Genomic DNA, 22230 nt, shown 5'->3' with positions numbered 1-22230 from the left:
CTTAGAAATGATCTTCTTTCCCACATGCTTAAGGCCAGAGAAAAAGAAACAGCATGCCTATCAAATTTAAAAGAAGCTCAATTAATTCTCTGACTGGAATACTCAGGTTCATTTGATCAACCATATTCTGTATTTTCTTAGCAACTCAGATGACAATCACCAGGACAAGTTTTGGAATACAAATTTCTGCCTCCTGTTACTCATGGAACACTTCAAAACACATTGGAGGGCAGGATTTGCTGGTGGGCCTGGTCTCAGTTGTTGCTGGGCTCACTCCACAGTATGCTGTACTAGTAGCTTTTTTCCTGGCTGCAAACAGCAAGGGAATACCCGTGAAGGATTTTACACCTGAATCACAGCATGCCCTGGGTTAAAATGAGGGGTAGTGAGGTTTGCTACAAACTTTCCAGTCAGACAGGTTAATTAGAATGCTGGATATATGTAATTTGAGGGATAGGTTCTGTTGCTTAAAAAGGCCAAATTTGGTAATTAGAAAGCAAATTTGGGGATCAGGGAATCAAGCAACAGACAACAGTACAGGCCTGAGACACTGAAGCTTACTTCATTACTGTAGTGTGGCAATGTTCAGTAATTTATTTAGTATGTTACCATGAGTGATACTTGTAAAATACAACACAAACCAAGGCTAGAATTTCTAAAGACTCCTCATTAAAGAAAAACTGAAGGTGGCTAACAATACATTGAATAGATCTGTTGAAAACAATGTGAAGGAGATACTGATAACTGCATTAAAACCCTATGTCAAAAATAATCTTAATACACTGAGGAAAACTCTTACTTTCATAATAAGGATTTCAAAGAAGAAATAGTTGTCATTTAGGTCTAACAAAGTTAAGTTTTCAAGTACTGAAAGATACCCAGCAAATTACTTAAGTGTTACAAAGGTAACAATCACGACTGTATTTTCCCTAACTTGCAACATCCTTCTGCTAGTTAACATCTTTTCCTATTTCCAAAAAAGGAGGAAATAAGACCTTTCACTCATAACAAGCTGTCAGAAACTTCAGTTGCTAAATTATATTCAGCAGTGTGAACATAAAATCTTAGAGAAGATACAGCGAAACAGTTGACGTGGTTTTTGGAACAAAGGTTGTAAGATGAGTGTCTGCCTCCCAAGTAACAACGGATAAGACAAGAGGATATCAGCCTCAGGTTGCACCAGGGGAGGTTTAGACTGGATAGAAGGGATGATCTCTTCACAGAAAGGATGGCCAGGCACTGAAACAGACTGTCCAGGGAAGTGGTTGTCACCATCTCTGGAGGTATTTAAAAGACTTGGAGATGTGGTGCTTGGGGATATGGTTTCAGGGTGAACTTGGCAGCGTTAACCTAACAGTTGGATTCAATAATCTGAAAGGTCTTTTCCAACCTGAACAATTATATGATCCAATAAACAACAGAGTTTATACTGCAGCAAAACTTTGCCTGACAGCAAAAGGCAGTCTACAAACACTCACTTTCACCAAAAGTATTACAAAGTCTTAAAAGTAAAAAGCAGGCAAAAGGGCTAAAGATTTCAGAAAACCAGCTATTAACCTAATCAAACTGAGAACAAGAAATATCAACCATCACCACACATGTGGGGAACAGGACGGAAAATATTATTTTGAACTCCAACAAGAATGCTGCTTGAAACATTGCAGTCATTGGTTTCCTACAGAAATAAGATCTATGCAATCATACTGCCTGTTCATCTGTTTGTTATTCTTCTTTAGTAATGTTTAAGTTCAATGGTCAATTTAAACCAAATTTAGCAATGGTCCAGTGGTCTTAATAATATTTAATTTATACAGGACATGCAAAGCCAGTTTGGTAGGAAAGAAATCCCAATTAGTCAAGAGTGTCTAGCATAAACCCATAAGTAAACTTATTTTATTTGTCTTACTAGTTTAACACTCGGCACCTACTAGCCACACAACATAAATACTTACCTAGTGATAATTTAGATGGTTCTACATCAAGTATACTTAGAGAATAACATAAGAAAACAAAGAAGAGATACTGACAGAACAAACATTTTTAAGTAACAGGAAAAAAAAGCTGATGTTTTGTTATAAAGGAAAGCATAAAAAAGTCATGGATGACCATGACTCATAAGTTCTTCCACTGCAACTCAGTATTAAATATTGAAAGATCTGATGCTTTCAGATAAACCTGAAATGAATGCCAAGGAGGATTACAAGAATGTCAACAACATATTTGTTATCACTACCTATGAGAAGCTAGTATTCCTGTATTCAGAGAATTATTTGGGTTGCAAGGGACCTAAAAGGTCATCTAGTTTCAAATCCCTGCCATGGGCAGGGATACCTCCCACTAGACCAGGTCACTCAGGGCCCCATCCAACCTTCCATCCAACCTCAAACACTTCTAGGGAAGGGACATGCACAACATCTTTGGGCAACAGCCCAAAGTTCCAGTGCCTCATCATACTAACAGTAAAGAACTTCTTCCTAATATCTAAGCTATGCCTATCTTCTTCCAATTTAAAGCCATTATTCCCATAGTACTTCTAACTACTACTGAATATTGCATAGTGGAGTGTAAGAGCAGGAAAAGAGGAAAAAGGAGAAAGAACATGAGTGGAACAATATTTCAAATACATGAAAATATTACTCATACCTAAAAATTCTACTGCTCGTCTCTTGCTTTTACCACATTATTATATTTATCAGAAAGCTTTTGAAATAAGTTAGCAGAAGAAAATCTAGCAATGTAAGACAATTTCAGTGGATATTAGATGGATGGGATCTCCAAATCCAGTTTATTTATCTTGCAGGACTTAGGAGTTTGCATTCTAGATTTCTTCCATCTCCTCCACCATTACATTCAGAATGCAAATTCACTTGTGCTTTTAACCCAAAGAATCTGCAACTCAAACATGTAAATAGTTAGCTGATCATAAAAGCAGAGGTAGAACTACAAAGCTGTGCCTGCTGCAGGTGTATGAACTAATGGTGCAAAGAGGATGATGTAGATTTATAAAAAACAATCTAACTCTGTCTCTCGAACTGCTAGCTTGACAATTTTGCTCAAATATTCATGCTGGTTTTGCAAGTATTCAAACTGAGTCTGCTTACAATGGTTATGAACATACCCTAACACAAAACTTTAGTCATCCTGAAATTTTGGCAGCAACACTTTCTCAGATTACAAACAACTCATAATTTCTGTAGTCCTGTCACAAAGATAGAGTTGTGGCAGTTTACTGGGTATAGTGACCTCTTAAGCCTGGAAGCAAAGAACACATCTGCTGTGCACGGAAACAGAAGTATCATGTCCTAAAGCAAAAGATAACCTTTACTCACAGCTGGGTAGTCCATCTACTTCAATCTGTGCACTAACGGACAGTTTCAAAATGCAATGATGGCTAAGACAGAAACACCTTCAGTTATAAACAATACATACAGCACTTTGGTGTCACCCAGGGAACTGAATATGCCAAATTCCACATATATTCTTTTGAAGAACATACCAAATTTAGTAGACTATGTTAGAAGTATCTATCACAAAATACATCAGACAAGTTCACTTGCAGGCTTCGTAGAACTTAAGTTGCTTAATTTTCTTAACTTGGGAGAAAATAAAAATATAAATCAAGTTAAGATATTCTTCAGACTCTATGGGGAAGAGAAAAAACTCAAGCATCTTCAACATCTTATTACAAGAATTTGCCAGATCTGATTTAGAACTCTCAATGGCATCTCAAGCTTTTCTGAAAGGTCAGGAGATACCTCACACTTAACACCACTCTAAGCTTATGTAAGCTTTTATGTAAGCTACAGAGCAAACAAATAATACATTCACAAGACCACCAAAAAAGAAAATATTTTTAAAACATTCAGAAATCTCTTAATGCATCCATGTCTACATTTTGAAGATATAAGAATCATAATTTTCATTACATTAAATTACTCTCAAAAAGTAATTTTCCAGATGCCTATCTACTGCTTTATTTCAGCATCCTCCCTTGTGCAAACTGCTAGTAATGGTTCTATTAAGAAAATCACTATAGCTAACCATTTTGATGCAAGAATTTCTTTAACTGAGAGGTCAGTTTAAAAATAAGGTATTATTGTAGGCAATGATAGTATCATAATCAGAAGAGATTAATTCTTCTAATTAAATACTGTAAAAGAAAAACAGGAGAATTAAGTCAACAACAATCAGTGGAGATGTTTTAGAAATATTTTAGCTTTACAGACCAAGTTAAATGTTTAAGTCAAAATGTCCTGATATTAACAGGAGATAAAAACCATTTACAGGAAACAAATCAGTATTTTACTGACCACACATTACTACGCTGCCTCAAATGTCTTGTGAGCACAAACGCACAGCAATGCTGCCTTACTTCAGACTGCAATTACTTGATTACCTCTCACTTTCTCTACTTTATGCTGTTCTGTAACTAGCTCCTAGTCAGACCTTTAAGTATCACCACTTGCACTATGAAGCTCAAAAAACAGCCACAAAGGCCCACCAGCTGTGAGAGAAAAAAAGACTACAGGCATTAACCCATTAGGTGAAGCTTATCCTAACAGGGTACAAAAGGCTGCAGACCAAAAAACATAGGTGACCCAAGGGAAATAAAAGGCTACTTTAGATTCCTCCTCTTCTCATAGTTCTCCTCCAAAAGTTAAGCCCTCTTTAGCAATCAGAAATGGAAAGTTAGTGGAAGTCAATGATCAGGATCTCTTTAACTATGCATGCAGTGACCTTTCCCTTGCTATCACTTCTCCCTGTGTAGCAGCAAGAGTTTGATCTTTCTGTTCAGTTCTTCAAAACTTCTACACTAAAACTTGCAAGTGTGTTTTGAAGAAGAGCAGCAATACAACAAAGCATAAAAATAATTCCAAGAAGTAACCAAAATCAAATCAGTGGAAAAACTTGAAAACTGAATACAGTAGTACAGTTTCTTGGCTGAAAAGCACGGAATTACTGGTAAAACTCTTGCAGACTATTCAAGCCCTTTGCAGAATTACCAGCCTTCAGGGTATCAGCAAAGACAGTTCTGTCATGCGAATTGATGCATACTATTGAAAAGTAAGTGTAGCCTATGGCAGTGCTTTTCAAGTACAAAGACAGGTCGGTAAATTGAAAGGTTTTTCATGCAAAGGAAGATACACCTTAATAGCCAACCAGGCATCTCCCTTAGTGTAGGGGGATGAAAGGAGCAAAGCTTGCTTTCAGCAGAAAAGGTCAGAAACACTGGCTGAATATGGGAGCATATTTGGCTTAGCTTGATTCTACATAACATAACATAACGTTGCAATAAAAATATTAGACTATCTCATTGCAGCAATAGTTATGTTGCCTTATTTTTAATGAAAGTACTCTGAGGTGACTGCTTCAATTTCAGCTAAAGCCTTGAATGTGATCACTTTCACATAAAGCAACAAGAAGCCTTCCATACTAAAATAGTGTAGCATTTAAAAAATACAGCTGTGGATCAAGTAACATTTTACTGCTCACATCAGAGACAAAAAGTTTTGCATAACTTCACAGCATGTAACCATCAGACCACTCTCAACTCACAACAAATATTTCTTTTGCGATGACTAGCAGAGCAAAAGCCATTTTCAATTCTTCAGCAGCACATAACTTGGTAAACAACGCCAGTGCTTACTTTAATTCAAGGGGAAACAAAAAAAAAAAGAAACAGAAGAAAATTAAGTGGGGAGAAGAGGGAGCTGAAAGGATGAAGGGGAGAAAATATAGTGAACCACACCCTTAGAGCATAAACTGAAGTGGAGGGGGAGAAACCATACAACAGTACACCTACTGCTGGAAATGAAAACCCAACTTCTGTTACTTAACCTCCATACAGACTAGAGATACTCAGCTACTTAAGTGCATTCTTCTTTTTAAAGGTTCCACAATAGGAGCACATAGTTCAAAAGTATCAGCCTTGCATGATCCATGGACATGGAGCTGCCCACTGACATCACTACTTCAATTAGCTGAAAATTAGTATTGAAGAAAAAAGAATTACTATTGAGTTAGTGACCAAATTCGCTATTCAAATGTTTGCACATATAAGATAAACATGATCAAAGGTACAAAAGCCACACTCTAGGCTCTCCAAACCAGACAAAGAAACAATGAATCATAGTCAGAAACATCCCAAATATCTCCAGTTCCAATTCACTCCTACACCGTGGTACATTTTTCCTCCATGCTATCATAATTTATGTATGATTTCAGGCTAATAATGCTCTGCAAACATATATTTAAAGAAAAATTCTGTAATTTTACTTTATGTTACTGAAAAATGGAAAAAACTATAACTTGAGGCTTGCAAAAAATCTAACGGCAGAATTGTCTTTTATAAAAAAAGTGCTAATACTCTAATGATAGCGAACAACTAGGAAAATGGTACAGGTAGAATTCCCATTATAGCAGAATCTTGCTGTTCTAATAAGAATATTTAAAATTCATGAAGCTTTGCTTTGACAGATGACAGATTTGCTATTCTATGATATTGATTCCCTTCAGTTTTATTAAAGACATATACACTGCAAAACTTTCCAACTTTGTTTCTGAATGAAAACTAAGCTAACTGTTCTGTCATGCAAGCCTCTGCAACACCCAAAAACCTCAGTAAGACAATTTCCACACAGCTTTTCAAGTACCAGTTAGGTACTTGAACTAATACTATACCTGAAATAATATTATACCCGAATCATCTGGGAAAATAGCTTTTAAGACTAAAACAGCAAGACAGGCATTGTCAGATTCCAATGGATGTAGAAACAGTCAACAAAATAGTAGCCATGTCCTCACCAAGCAGCAAGAAGGAAACACAAGCTTTTCCTAGGCACTGGGGTTTTTGGAGGATGCATATTCCAGATTACAGTCAGACTGTAAATCCTATCAATCAAATGGGATCCTGAACAACAACAATCTTTTGAACAAATTAAACAGAAGATCATTCATGCAGTAGCTCTTGGGTCAGTCAAGAAAGGACAAGATGTGAAAAATGTGCTTTACACTGTAGCCAGGGAGAAAGGTCCTTCCTGAAGTTTCTGGCAAAAAGCACCCAGAGAGACTCAAGGGTAACCCTGTGATTTCTGCAGTCAGGGATGCAAAAGATCCCAGGCCTTTACACCCCAACTGAGAGACTTGCAGCTTATGAAGGAGTTTGTGCTGTCTCAAAAATGACTGGCACTGAAGCACAGCTTCTTCTGCCAATTGGCTTCCAGCCAATACTGGGCTGAATGTTCAAAGGGAAAGTCCCTGCCACACATCGCGCCACTGCCGTCACATGGAGCAGGCAGGGTGTGCTGATCACACAGCAAGCTCAAATTGGAAACCCCAATCATGCAGGGATCTTGTCAGTCAGCAAGAACTGTCAAAAAGGCAAAAATTTCAGACTACCATCGTCAAAGCAGAAGCTAACATATGCTGAAGAGGCCCTACCACGTAATCATCTACCAGAAAATGAAAAGCAATATACCCTCTTTACTGATAGTTCCTTCCACATATGGAAAATGGAAAGCTGCCATATGAAGTCCCACACAACCAGCTGCAGAAGCTATTGGGGGACAAGGTGGATCAAGCCAGAGTGCAGAGCTGAAAGCCATCCAGCAGGCTTTAGATATTGCTGAAAGAGAAATGACCAGTGCTCTATGGATGGCAGCAAATGATCTGGGGGTGGCTGGAACAATGGAAAAAGGTCAATTGGCAACACAGAGGGAAACCCATCTGGGCTGCTGAAATGTGGCAAGACATCACTGCCTAGGTAGATAAGTTGGCCACAAAAGTATATCACATAGACACACACCCAAGAGCTGGGCTACCAAAGAACACTGCAACAAGGGACAGGTGGATCAAGCTGCCAAGACAAAGTAGATATGGACTGGCAACATAAAGGTGAATAATTTCTGGGTTGGTGGGCCCATCATACATCATGTCATCAGGGAAGCAATGCAACACACAGATGGGCTTGTTATCAAGGTATGAACTTAACCATGGACATTATGTCCCAGGTTATCGGTAACTGTGAAATATGGGCTGCCATCAACCAGGCCAAGTGGGTAAGGCCTGCATGGTGTGGCAGACTATGGCTGAAATACAAATGTAGGGAGGCCCTGCATAGGGATTACATCACACTGCTGAAAACCCACCAAGGCAAGTGCTACATGCTTAGAGTGGTGGAAACAACTCCAGGATGGGGATACACACCCTGTTCCTGATGCTACTGCCCAGAACACCATCTTGGGCCTTGAAAAGCACGTCCTGTGGTAACACAGCACCCCTGAGAAAACTGAGTTGGACAACAGGACTCATTTCAAAAATAATCTCACAGACTCCTGGGCTAGAGGGCACAGGACTGAGAGGGTGTACCCGATTCCCTATCACATGCCAACCTCTGGGGAAAACAAACAGTACAACAGGCTGTTAGAAAGCCATTGAAAGCAATGTGTGATGGGGCCTTCAAACACTGGAATCTACACTTAGCAAAGGGTGCCTGGTTTAGTTAACAGCAGAAGCTCCACAATGCAGCTGGTCCTGCCCAATAAAAACCCCCACATACCATAGAAGGGGATAAAGTCTCCGTGGTGCATTTGAGGAATATCAGTTTGGAATGCTCCTGCCTAAAGCAAAGGCCAACCTCAATGTGCGACTGTTTTTGTTCAAGGACCTGGGGGCAGTTAGTGGGTAATGCAGTGGTATGGGGAAACACATGTACCTCAAAGGGATTTGATTTTTGGGTGAGAACAGTCTGTAATGTTGAATTTTATAATATTGGCCGCTGAATGACACTGCCACTATATGCCATAACTACAATGGGCAATGAATATGCTCTGCTCCAGATACATCAGAAGCCTCATGTAACTCACAACCACCCAGCAGCACACCCCCCTCCTGCACTGGAAGACATCCAGGATGTACAGAGCCCAAAGTCACAAATAAATTAACTCAGACATCTTGGAGGGATAGCCATTGACTACTGAAATTATACCTGTGCTTGTGCATATATAAGTTTATAACTGGTAGATGTAGGATTTGTGCATGACATGAATGGTACAGACTAAGGGGAGCATAATGTCCTGGTTCAAGCAAGGACAGGGTTCATTTTTACAATAGCAAGAGAAGGCCTGGCCAAGAGACAAAGATTATTCTGTATCACCTCACATCATTTTCTGGGGACAGGGGAAGGAGTCCCTTCTGCATTGTCAAGTGTGGTGGTGCAGCCAAGTATTCATCAGCCTCTGTGTGGGGGGCACTCACATGTGAATTGCTCACCTCCCTCATACACTGTTATTAATATTGCTGCTCTTATTGTTCCTTTTCTTATTTCATTGCTATTTCCAGTAAATTGCTCCTATCTCAACCCACAATCTCTGCCTTTTGTGCTTCCAATTCTCCTCTCTATCCAACTGAAGAAGGGAGGGGGGAGCAGGGAAGTAAGTGAGCAGCATACAGTTTGGAGTTTTCCGACTGGAACACTAAACTGGGGAATTTCCATCCCAAATTTCCTTTAGGATGCCTCACTGCTGTCCCACAGTCTGCCCACAAACACGTAGAGTGCCAACAGAGATAACAGGAGGTAAGTGACTGGTTACAACAAACTGGTGGGAGGCATAACCTGAAACCAGTCAGAGAAGCTGCTCTTCTCTAAAAGAAATCAAGTTCCATACCCGTTTTTAAAAAAAACAAAACACACAAACCAACTTTGTTTTTCAAAAACAGAGGGATCATCTTTATTGCATTTTATACTGAGTAACAGGAGCATGATTAGAGAACAAGCAAAATTTGACAAGCTACAGAAACCACTTTTAAGCAATTAATAAAGTTACATTAAATAGGATCTCTGATAATATTAACTTTATTTTCCTCCAATTAGATCAGGGCACACATGCAAACATACTGCCTGAGTTACCTGAAACAAAGCATTAAACAGGCAGGTAAAAAAAAAAAAAAAACAAAACCCCTCACCAAACACCCAAAATGAACCGGCAGAGAAAAAACACATTTTTCCCAAAATAAGTGTGTATGCTTTTACCTTCTTGATATAACCAAGGATCTAAAACTAGTCACAGAATATAAAATCACTTGTTGTGCTTTGAGCTGTTAATTTAACTCCTCACATACTGAGCCTTCTAGCAAGAGTCATGTACTGTTGTTAACCTTGGGAATAATACAACATAACCCACTCAGAATTTTAAAAATAACACTTGCAGAAAAATCTCTGTAGCATAACTACTTCAAGTCTTAAAACATTTAACCAAAACCATTAAGGAAAAACTGACTTGTTTTAAGTACAAGTAAAACAAGAACACCCTTGTGAGCTTTTGAACAGGAAGGATCCACATTTTTTTTTAAATGAGTATCCTTTATGAGCAAGCAAAGATCATACAGCAGTAAAATAATGAAGCAGATGATTTTTGACTTCAATAGGATTAACACATCAACCACAACATACTAGCCATCTTGTCTCTCTTATTTTGCAAGTAACTGCACCAGGCAAATTAATCTTCCCACATCATTCAACAACGGGACAAGACTTTTCAAGACAGAAAATTAGGGTGCATCACAGTGACTAAATAACTCACCCAATAAAAACTATTTTCATCTGGTCCCATTCCAAAGTGTTAACATGCTACATACACCACATCTTGTCCTTTATCCAAGACATGATGTACCACCAGTGGGCAATTTTATTGTAAACTAACCAGTTTCATACTAAGTGTTGCCTTGGAATACAACTTAAGAATTTAAAAAAAAAAAATTAAAAATCAGGTAAACTGAGCAGGTGGTCTGAAAAGTGCAAAGAAGCTGCATATCTGTCAAGGAGAAAAAAAATGGTTGAAGCAAACTTGCTCCCAATATATTGGAGGTATATTTTGCCTTTCTCACACTAGCCTTCAAAAATCCAGTTGCAAGCAGTAAAAAAAACTCTTAATTCTTATCCCATGTATCATGATTCCTTAAGATACAGAGTTGGATTTCTTAGATATTCCAACAAATCAGCTCAGGCAAAATATACTTCAGCTGATATGTGGGTGTTTTTATAGAGCTCCATTATGCTTTTTGAAACAGAAGTCCAGAATGTACAAGAGACAAGAACTACAGCAGCTTCTAGAGTCCTCCTTACGTATTAGGGCTAAAACTGTACAAACTTTACCACTGAAGGAAACTCTCACATTTAGTACCTGGTCTCTAGTTAAGACTGCAAGTACTGTTTGGATTCCTGATCTTGTAATGCTCTAAGGATGACAGCAGAATGTAGGGTCGTGTACCTTTTATAAACTTGCTAAAACCAGTGGGCATATGAGGGAATACGAAGGGCACAGCAATGCTACATATGTAGTTTCTTAAAGCTATATTGACCACATAACCCTGCCCCTCTCCCCAAGTCAGAACACATTTATTACTGTGTTCTGTAGCACAATTTCATTTTTGTTTTGGATTGAGATTTTAAACATTAGAACTCTCTTGCAATGGAGCTCATTTTACAAAGCATTTCTATGGAAAAGGCACCTTTCCTCCAAGAATTTTCTTACCTACAACACAGGGCTGCAGTATTCCTAACTTCACTCTTACATATTTAATTTCTTCTACAATACAACAATATGCTGGTAATAGTGTAAGCTTTCCCCCAAAACCCCCTCAACTATTCAGCTGAAACACTAAGTCATTCTGCACTTATCCATGACAAATAGCATCCTTACTTTCTGAAATGTCACTGGGGCTAAATCCAGACGTGACAAAAGCCTATAATGTTTTAATATGCTACATATTTCACCTTACCTTTTAATTCAACAAAGTAGAAAATCTGGACATTATGAAATTTCAGCCTTCAGAACAAAAAAATTTCAACATGCTTGGAAATACAGTGGTCTCAGTAGAAGCAAATATAAAGGTGGCAGGGAGGAGTGGGGAACAAAAAAAAAAAAAAAAATCTCTATGTGCATGAATTTCACTAAGCATTAATTGCTCTGTAATATATCCGAAAGCACACAGAGTCAAGAAAGCACATTGGGAAAGTGAGGCCAAATACCCAACAGCTTAAGTTAACTAATGAGATAGAGGTCCAAAACAGATTTAATACTAAAATCACTTACAACTGAGGTTTGTAAAGAAGCAGTAACACTGACACCTAACAATCCCAGCCTTGATCCAAGCAGCTGCGTCTAGCCATAATACATGATGATCTTTGACAAACGTTGTCTACAGAGACAAGGCAGCCATAAGACAAAACATGGAATAGAGAATTAATTGAATGCTACAGCATTCTTTGGTTCTGGTTGTGGGTTGCCCACTCTGCCTGAGTTATTTCAGACTCATGGTCAAATAATGAAACACCCTACCAAGAAAACTACCAAAAGAGCCACACAAGGAAAAGGATTCAGTCCTCAAAGAGAAGATCAATGCTATACAGGGTATATTTCTTTAATTGCTGGATGATGAAACAGCAGCAGTTACAATATTATTTAAACACAGCTTTTAAGTACCACTTCAAAAGGAGAAGCCAAATGGGATAAAACAGCTTCTTTCAGCTGAGGAAACAGCAAATAGATTGTTTACAAATAATGTCTACAAAGTAAAAAACACTATTTGTAAATTGAAACTTTCAGATCCAACTCTGAAATGTTCAAAGGAGTTTGCAGGACATACTTCATATATTCTGACATATTTTAATTGATGAATCCCTGCTTTTGTGAGTAACTGGAAGCAATAAAAGTGTTTCAACAAATATGAAACCAAGTATATTTTTATCACCAGATTTTAATTCTGGTTTGATTTTCAGAAGTAGGAGGATACATGCTGAATCAGCCAGAATTCAAAAGTCTGCCTAGTATGAATTCAGAATATATGTTTTAAATCCCATATACAGGATTACTGACTATTTCTAATGAGAAAAAGCTGTTCTAATTTTCTATTGTGGTAAGAGGGCACATCATGCATGTTAAATACATACTGAAGCTTTCCATACTCTTAACATTCTATGTTCTTAAAACGTTGTAGTCAAATTCTTATCCAAGCCACTATAAAGAATACCACAGTTATAGTCTATACTTCTCTACCCACAGTAATGGGATAGCACCAAATTACAGTAAAACCTGGTGTTACATTTAGCTGTACAACACTACTAATTAGAGAGTAATTTTAACAATAAATATTTGGTTAAACTCTGCTTTGTCATCAGTGCAAGCAATTTAAGAAACTGATCTTCCAGTGAGTCCCTGCCTTTTTTTTTTTAGTCTATTTTTATTTTCTGGTTACTGAACGTTTTTTCCTACAACACAGTTTTCCAGAACTACTGCTTTGCAAACAGAAAACCACATAGACAATGTTAGAAGTAAAAGGGAAGATTCAAGCCTAGAGGACCACGGCAATTCACAGTTCTCTTTAAACTGTCCTTAGCTAACCCTATTCTACTACTCCATGGCAAGATCTTATAACAATGACCTTACAGAGCACACAGGCTGCGTGACTTAGTAACAGCAAGGTAAGCTAAAAGACAGGCTTTATCACACCCTTCAGAAAGAATACAGGGAGGAGAAACCAAGATATAGACAAGTACGAGCCCCAGGGTGGATACAATATCAAGTAAAACACCCAGTTAAGCCCCTAGGCACTGACAAAAGTCACCAGCTTTAAAAAGGATCTTCTAGCAACTCTCCTTCACAAAAGCTCTCTAAAGAGCCATGCTACTATTAATAAAAGCACTACAGAGATGAACAGTAGTAGTATCTTATTCTCCTTTAGAAAAAAAAAAAATCCAATCAAAGAAACAAATAAGCAAAATACTACTGCTCCTAAGACTCTGCAGACAATCAGTTTTACACAACAGGCCAACTTCACTGAAGTCAGGCCTCGAAAGCATCCCATACTTTAGTACAATCATGAAACATTGTGCCATCAAAGGCAGCTGTGATGTGCACAGCAAAGGGTTGGCATCTGACATTCTCCTCTACAACATCAACTCAGAGTTGTAATGCAGTGTTTGTGTAGTGCCTCTAAGGCATCAGACACTACAGCAAGTGCAAAAGACCTTTTTTCCTCCCCCCTCAGTGTTAAAATAAATAAACCTGCATTCTTGCTGAGTGTCCCACCTGCAGTACACGCAAGTCTATAATCTCATACTATACATGGAACATACTTTCCTCATTTCACTAACCAAACAGAACAGCTATTTTTGGATTACACAAGAGTAATTAATCAATATTCTGTTGATATGGCCTTCACTTAGTCTGTAAATCTTTACAAAGTGCTCAAAGACAAGGTGAAGTCTGTGGAGGAAACAAGTTACCAGTAAAATTACCTTCACAGAAGAGCATAACCACAAACTTGTTAAGTAGAAGTCAAAATATTTACTGTACCATCAGGATGTTCTTTTCCACATAATATTACAAAACTGACAACTCACAACACGTAAATTTATCACATCAACAGCCAAAGTAAATGAGAAGTTGAAACAGAGCACAAAATTTTGCCTATTTAGTAAATTCATACAATGAATCTTCTGATCTAAAAAAATAAGCCACGAATTACCTTTCACTCCCGTAGAAATCCTGAAGATTTGTAGAGTGAAATCAACTATGACAACTGGATAACAGCACAATCTCTTTCTCACCTGTAAGGGAATAATTCAGAATCACATTACACCAAAAATTAATCCACCAAATACATCAGAAAAATCAGGTAAGTGAAATCGAACAGTGCTAAAATGATAAACGTTTTAAAAATGTGAACACCCTGACAAATAGGAAAAGAAAGAAACCCCACACCCAGTAATTTAACTTGCACTTGGATTTTTGACTCTTAAAAAAATACGAGTGTGGCAGTTTCTTTTAAAGTCTAGCACCCTTAAAGTTTGAAGTAGCCTTTGCTTTCATAATAGAAGGCCAGAAATAACCCCTTACAATGCAGTTTGACTTCTTGTATAGCCCAGACTACAACAATCAGATGCTTCCACATCCCCTTTTCTTGCTCCCATCCTCTTTCTTGTGTCCACCCATTGTGTGAATACACAATGAACAGTTTTCCAACACTGCTTTTCTTGGGTCACTTTTGTTGGCAATGAGGAAGACAGCCGTCCTTTCCTCTTCTCACTCCCCGCTACTTAAAACCAGTTCCAGAATGAAACCAGTTTGACTTAGTTCATTTTCCTCAGGAAAGCATTCAACCATGCTTTAGAAATATCCAGTGGAAAATGTTATACACTACAGTCTTTAGTAAAATCACTTTTAACCTACTGAAATTTACACACAGTAAACTAAAACATAGAACACTTCCTCTTTCAAAAATCAGAGTAGAGCTACACGTTACAGACAACTATTAAAAATGTAAACCATTTAGATCCTTTTTCTGCCAGCAAATACTTTCATGGCTCTCATCCATATAACAGGTACACCTACCAACATTTTATTTTGTTCCCTCCCTTTCTAATCCTAAAATAGATCAATTTTTGTACTAAAATATGCTTCCCAGATTTATGCCAAAAGGAAATGCCAGTTCAAAAAGGAACCCCATAGCCACCAATTACAGAAAAAATTTACCTTGTCATATATTTTAAATGTTCCTTTATAAACCTAGTTTGATTTCTTGAACACCAACTTAAAGAAAACGTATGTCCAAATTATTTATGACAACCCACAATACCATCTTTATTTGTCTGTACTTCCCAGAACACTTCTCCATTCTCCACCTATGACCCACATTCTTAAAGGCATGACTTGGGAGGTGGTCCCATGAAAAATGAATATTCTGCCAATATCCACACTCACAAACTGATTCAGATCATATTGGCTACTAGAAGTAATACAATTATTCTTCAGGTTATCTTCTCTAAATAAGAGCTGTTCAGTGTTGTCACTAAATCTCCATTATCACATCAGGAAGCCAAATCAGCTACAGAATGTTACCTTTGTTGCTCCTTGAATCTAAAAAAAATTATGAATTGACTGCAGTTACTGGAAAATTATCCACAGAGAAGTGGAACAAAAGGTCTATTTCCAGATGAATGAAGCCTGGAAGTTTATTCCACACAGTCTTGGATGTTAAGAAGTTTGAACTCCCCCTCTTCTCCACTATCAACAAGTGTGCAGAGAGAACATGCATATTTTTGAAAATCTTGTCTAGGCCATTTAAACTACATTTTTACAATGTAAGCTCATCTGCCACAGGTACAAACTGTTGATAGAAATTTTTTAGATCCATAACCTCGGAGAACAGTGAAGGGAAGGTCATTTTCTAAGCTCAAAGGTAATGAAACAGCAGAATGTTGCAATTTAGGCAAGAGAAAGCAGCTCAACTTCCCACCGAGAGGTCAACAGCAGTCAGAAAGCAGCATGGCCAGCAGAAATGGAAACTTGTTGTAAGGGAGGAGAGCAGCAGCTGAGGCAGAGTGCTGCTGCTGAATACCCTTCCAGGGTCACTGCTGTGTAACCCTGGGTGCCACGAATCTGCTTCTGTTCTGTAACTGGTTGGCTCTGTAGCTTAGGGACTCAGTTTTTCTGCTGTTCAAAACATGATGCTAAGGGACACAGCTTTTCTTTTAGGTAGTCTCTCAAAGAAGCGTTTTCTCATTTCAACCTCTGTAGGACTGGATATATACAAATTTATGAGAATTTGCTGAAGGCTAAGTTCTGTAGAACCGTGCTTGTTGCATTTCACTAACACTCTGGAAGCACCCATGACAGAAAAGGAGGCCATAAAGCTAAGAAAATCAATACATATCTTCTAAAACAAATATAGAATATAGCATTTTCACTAAAAACTGGTCTTGGAGAGCTTTACAAGAAGTAAAAAACACACCAAATCAACTGCTTGCTAGTTATTACTGTTATCAAGGCACCTTAACCTAAGTTCACTATAGCTGGCTATTACTTGTTCTCCGCCAATGACTTTTTTCAGAAGGTGGAAATCATAATCATTAAGCTGACAAATCCTCAAAAGAACTCCCTTTATGTCAACCAGAGATCCTTCTAGCCATACATATGCGTGCACAATACTATTAACATCAAAAAGGATTAAGTGCAACTCAGTGGGATCTTTACCTGTGGAAGAACGCCACACTAAAAAATGTTACCACAGTGTTTATAGCTCTTTTGAGTGTATTCAGACTTCAGAGTACTGTAATCAAAGCCTTACAAAAGAACAATAATAGGAAAAGAACTTTGGACCTAAATTTATAATAATTTTTTTTTTTAGTATCTCAGTACATAATGCTCAGAGGCAGGGGCGTCACATCTTGAACTGACGACTTACTTTGAAACAGTAGACACAAACCATACAAGAAGATTCTACACTTATTTTTACCCTAATCCTAAAGGGAAATTAGGGATGCAGTCTCCCTCGATTTCATCCCCTACCTGGTTCTTGATAAATAGCCTCAGTGCGGGGGCCTATTTAGCATTTTTCTGCAGTTGCTAACTTACAGATGAAAGAAAGGAACAGCCCAAGATGCAAACAGATGAAGTTATCAGGAGGAGAGGAGTGGTGCTCCGGGAGGAAGGAAATTAGGAAGCCAACCGCCTCTCTTCACGCAGCATTCACGCGACGGGTGCGGGAAAGGCACCAGCAGCCATCGGGACAGGTTTTCGGGGAAAAACACCGCTCTCCTTCTAGCCCCAGGCCAGAGGCGGACGATTCAAGAGCGCGGTAGATGCGGGCAGGGCAGCGATCGCGGGAGCCCGCGCAGCGCCGGCCGGGATGCCCCGAGCTGCGGCCGGAGGCGGCGGGCGCGGCACTGCCCACGCCAGCAGCCCCGCCAGGGAGGCTTGAAACCGAACGGCGAGGAGTGGTCCGCACGGCTCACCGCGCCGGGAACAGTGCCCAAAGCTGCGGGAAAAGATGGGAGGGAGGAGGCACCCCCCAGGCGCTCCACTGCCCGCCCGGGGCGGAGGGGCTGCGGCTCGGAGCCGCTCGCCCCCGCCACCCCCGGACGCCGCTGCGGACGCGCGTCCTCGGGACCGCTGCCGCCCCCTGCTGGTCGCGGTGCTGACAGCCTTGTCCACCCGCCCCGCTACTCGGGGCCGGCATAGAAGGAGAGAAGGAACAAGGGAGGGGGCAGCCCTGCCTGCTCAGCCGGGCCGGCTCCGCCCGCAGCCTCCGCATCCCGCGGAAAGGGGAGCAGACCACGGAGAACCGTGACGGACACGCGGCAAAGCGGCTCCCAGCACACCGCCAGTCCCCTGCAGCGCTACGGTTGCCCGACCCTCTCCTCGCCGCCATCCCCCACCGCCCGCGTAAATCGCGCTCCCTCGGGACCGCTCCCGCCGGTACGTACCGAACGGCCGCTGGCGCTCGCACGCTCCCGAAGTTCCCGGCCGCGGCCGTCAGCCCAGCCCGGGAGAAAACCCCGCCGGCCCCGCCCTCCGACCAATCCGCGCCCCGCCCGCCCCCGCGCCCCGCCCTCGCCCCGCCCCGGTCGGGCCATCCTGGCCCCGTCCCCCCACTCGCCGCGTCGCCATTGGCTAGCGCAGCCGTCAATCTCCGTGGACAGCGCTTCCCCCCCGCCCGCTCTTCCTGGGCCATTTCCAGCGGCCGCTGCCCGTCGGGGTGCGGTTCTAGCCTGGGGCCGGGACGGGCTTCGGGAGCTTCGTCGCCGTGTGGGCATCGTACCGGAGAGACGCTGTCCGGCAGCGCCGCCGGCGAGCCATGGCCCCGGGCGTGTCCCGGCAGGGCGCCGGCCGTGCGCGCGGTGGGGTGCCGCCGTCCCGCGGTGTCTCCAGGCGGAATGAGCTCCTGCGGCACCGCGGGCTGCGCGGGCGCGGAGGGGTGCGGTGAGCCCTCCTGGCTCTCCGCAGCCCTCGGCAGGTGCCGCCTCCAGCCGGGCCCCCGCGCCCGGTTGGAGCGGACACGCCAAGGGAGCCCGGCGGGATCCCCGAGGTGGCGGGGCCGGAGCCACCCTCCCGTGCGGGGAAGTGGAGGGTCGGGACTGCCGCGGCCTGTGGATGGGATCAGCACTCGTGGGGACCTGGTCGAGAAGAGGCAGCCAGGGGCTTCAGTGTCCTGCTGAGGGACAAGGGGAGTGGGATGAAACGAGAGCATCAGGCTGGGTGTAAGGGAAAAGTTACTCATGCTGTGGACAGCTGGGCCGTGGGAGTGGGTTCCTCAGGGATTTCCACTCCCAAGCAGACGCAGTCCCGAGCAACCTGGACTGACCACGCAGCTGGCCTTGCTGTTGAGCAGGAGGTTAAGTGAGAGGCCTCCTTACAACCTGAATTTTCTAATGTGGGTTGACTTTTCACTTGCCTAAGGTGTTTGGATGTGTGCATGGATGCTGACTGCTAAAAGGCCTGGATATGAAAAACTCATGGCAGCTGCTGTGCTGCACAGGCTGCAGGCCCTGGGAGTGCTATGGAAACAGAAAATTATTTACATTGTGTGCAGTCATACTGATTTTGCAAAATCCAGCACATAATGTATGTTGCCTGTACAAGTTCATCCCTTTCGTGCATTATACCCTAAAGTTAACTACAAATTTCTTGCCTAACCTCCTGCATACCAGGCTGTGCCTTTCTTTGTAGTGCACAGAATAGATTTTTCTGCTTTGGAGCAAAGTTGTGTAGTAAAATGAGGCATTTTATATGTAATCCCTGTGTAATTTTTAGGAAAATTAGAAGGCAGGGAATAGGATCATGACTGAGGTTGCTGACTGTTCTTTACAGAATTCTTAAGAAATTGTAAGATATCAAGTTTTCTGTCTCAAAAAGCTCTATGTGATGCCATGTACCACATACAGATTAGTCATATTTTTTTATGAAGAGGTTGAGGAATGTGTTTTCACAGTGCCAATCTTAAGATGCTGGGATTTCATTTAGGGTAGCCTACTAGTGAAAATTAAGTCAACAGGCAATACACCATATGTTCTACATATTTCATAATGTGCAATGTCAAGAAATCAAGTCCTATTTGACACCAAATAATATTTTTTCTTTAATCTTAGTGCTTTCAAAGTAAAAACAACCATGCAGCTCATAGGAGTGCTCTTAAAGGAAATTAATGTAAGCAGAGAGAAGCAATGAGCTGGCAATGAATAGAGAGAAGGCACTATTAGATATCTGTGCTTAATTCCACAGGTTCATTCTGCATCCACTGAAAGAGGTTAGGGACCAGTAATTAAGGAAGGAATTATAATGCATATGCACAAGTAGTTTTAATTTGTTCCAGCTATATTGCTTGATGTTGTAATCTTCATGTTTTATGTATTACACTGCATAATTTAAATAAAGCTGATGAATTATTTTTAGTATCTCTTGCTCCACATTCAAAAACAGCATTAAAAAAGCCTTTTGATTCTTTCAAAGAGGAGATGAAGTATCATTTTTCTTTTTCAGGACAACCAGTCACTGCATTTTTTAGTTTGATACAGCAAATGCTACAATTACCCCACTATTACAGCACTACTGGGTTAGGGTTTTACCTCTAGATGCTTTCTATATGCAGAACAGACTCGAAAACTCTGTGTCTGATCTCTCCTGGTTCATTCCTCAGATGCTCTAATATCACTAAGCATGAAGAGTGATAGTAGAATATGTGCCAGTTTGTCCAGAAAATAATACAGCAGTTTCCCATGCATGCCTAAAAACAGTAACTACTACTGTAAAAGACTTAACTTATGGGTGCAACAGGAGACATTTGGTCTCTGCTGCTTTCAGAGGCTTCCTAAGTTTGCACCATCCCAGCTGCTGTCTGTCATTGCCAGCTCTTGTGTGGCTGCCAGTGTTTAACACCACTGGCCTGAGCAAATGTAATTGACACAGTACTAAAACCAGCTGCCCCTGTAACAATCTTGTCTTCATTAAGGTTTCCAATATTGCTAAAACCGGTGGAAATGCCTGCAATGAACTTTCCCTAGATTAGAAAATTCAGGAATACTTCAAAGGAACTGCTTCTATTTTCCTCTTTCCTCAGCAAGACTTGGACACTTCTGCTCATAATCCCAGTTAGAGATACATCCCAGAGCTTTATTTGCACTCTCATTTCTTCTCACACTAGTTTTAGGTCCTTTGTTTTTGGAGAAATCTGCTGCCTTATAACAAACTTTGCTTCTCTGATCTACAGGTGGTGATTTTCATAGACCTGTGATCTTCACAGAGTGGGTGAAGTTTGAAGGGACCACAGTGTCTGATCCAACTTCCCTGGGCAAGCAGGATCATCCTAGAGCATATTACACAGGATACTTCTTGCATATCTATTGAGGGAGAGTCCACGACCACCCTCAGAGTAAAGAAGTTTTTCCTCATATTCAAGTGGAACATACAATATTTTTGGGACATGTACTCTGCTGTACTAGCACTAGAGAAAAGCCATTAATGTAGTTTCAAATATTTTTCTTGATCTCCTTTCCACTTCTCTGAGTTTACATCTAAATTTTATGTAGGTGCCACAGTCATAAGAACTGTTACCAATCTGTTGTTGCACTCAATATGCAAAATTTCTTTAAACTGCTGATGCAACCTACACACTGTTTAAGAGATAGAAAGGCTGCAATGTAGGAGCTGCTGTCTATGGACTATAAATCTGTAGTCAAAATGGCTGTTTGCACAACTTCTTGCACTGCTTTGCTTCTTGGCTTTACCTAAATGACACTTTTATAATATTCATTCTGTAGTCCCCACATTAATCTGTTGGCACAGCCATGAGCAGTGTCTGTTACAAAAGAAAATAAGGGAAAAATACCCACTTCTAATTATAAACTGTGTGATGTTAACAGAAAACAAGACATAATGAAAAATACTTATGCTGCCTTCTTGTATGTAAAGATGTCTCCTTTTCAGAGATTTCAAAGGAAAAATAAATGAAAAAAGAAAATCTCAGAAAGGCTGAAATAAACACAAGAAAACTGCCTAATCTATTCTTGGTGAAATAATATAACTGCTTTAGTTACACTTAGTTATATTTAGTGACTAACTTTAGTTACTCAGCAACATCATTGTGGTTTCTAATAAGTTAATTCCTGAGTGGTCTGGAAGCTGGTCCTGAAAATTGCCTCTTCTTCCATAAGGTTTTCTTACAGATGGGAACAAGCTTCTAGGAGGCTGCTTTCTGGAAAGGAAATGTGTTTTTTTGCCCAGAGGATAGTTTGCTGGTGAGTCTACTGGCATTCAGCAAGGTTCCAAGACATTGGATTAAGGGCTGAAAATATCTTCCATAATGAATAGAAAATGCGCTACAGCATAAAAATGCGCAGTAGGAGAAGATCATTTTACATGCAATTTTACCATGATAAAACTGCATAATTGATGA

The 22230-nt window shown here is 40.6% G+C and overlaps 1 protein-coding gene across 28 annotated transcripts in view; it reads right to left on the bottom strand.

Moving 5' to 3' along the window:
* The window catches only part of EPB41L2 (erythrocyte membrane protein band 4.1 like 2), a 105926-nt gene extending 87585 nt beyond the window's left edge, over positions 1–18341 (bottom strand). For 26 of the 28 annotated variants that reach the window (XM_088161790.1, XM_088161801.1, XM_088161796.1 and 23 more), the window contains exons 1-2: positions 18266–18341; positions 14527–14608 (exon numbers count right to left, since the gene is read on the bottom strand). The gene's annotated coding sequence lies outside the window, so the exon portion shown is untranslated. Of the gene's footprint in view, positions 1–14526; positions 14609–17414; positions 17590–18265 lie in introns of those variants that run through there. The other 2 variants (XM_088161819.1, XM_088161791.1) reach the window with 2 other exon arrangements.
* Between the last annotated feature and the right edge of the window lie 3889 nt (positions 18342–22230).

Source organism: Sturnus vulgaris, chromosome 3 (genome assembly GCF_052056855.1).
Source record: "Sturnus vulgaris isolate bStuVul1 chromosome 3, bStuVul1.hap1, whole genome shotgun sequence".
Lineage (NCBI taxonomy): Eukaryota > Metazoa > Chordata > Aves > Passeriformes > Sturnidae > Sturnus > Sturnus vulgaris.
Note: the sequence above shows the minus strand (reverse complement) of the source record. Positions and strands in the feature narration are given on the sequence as shown.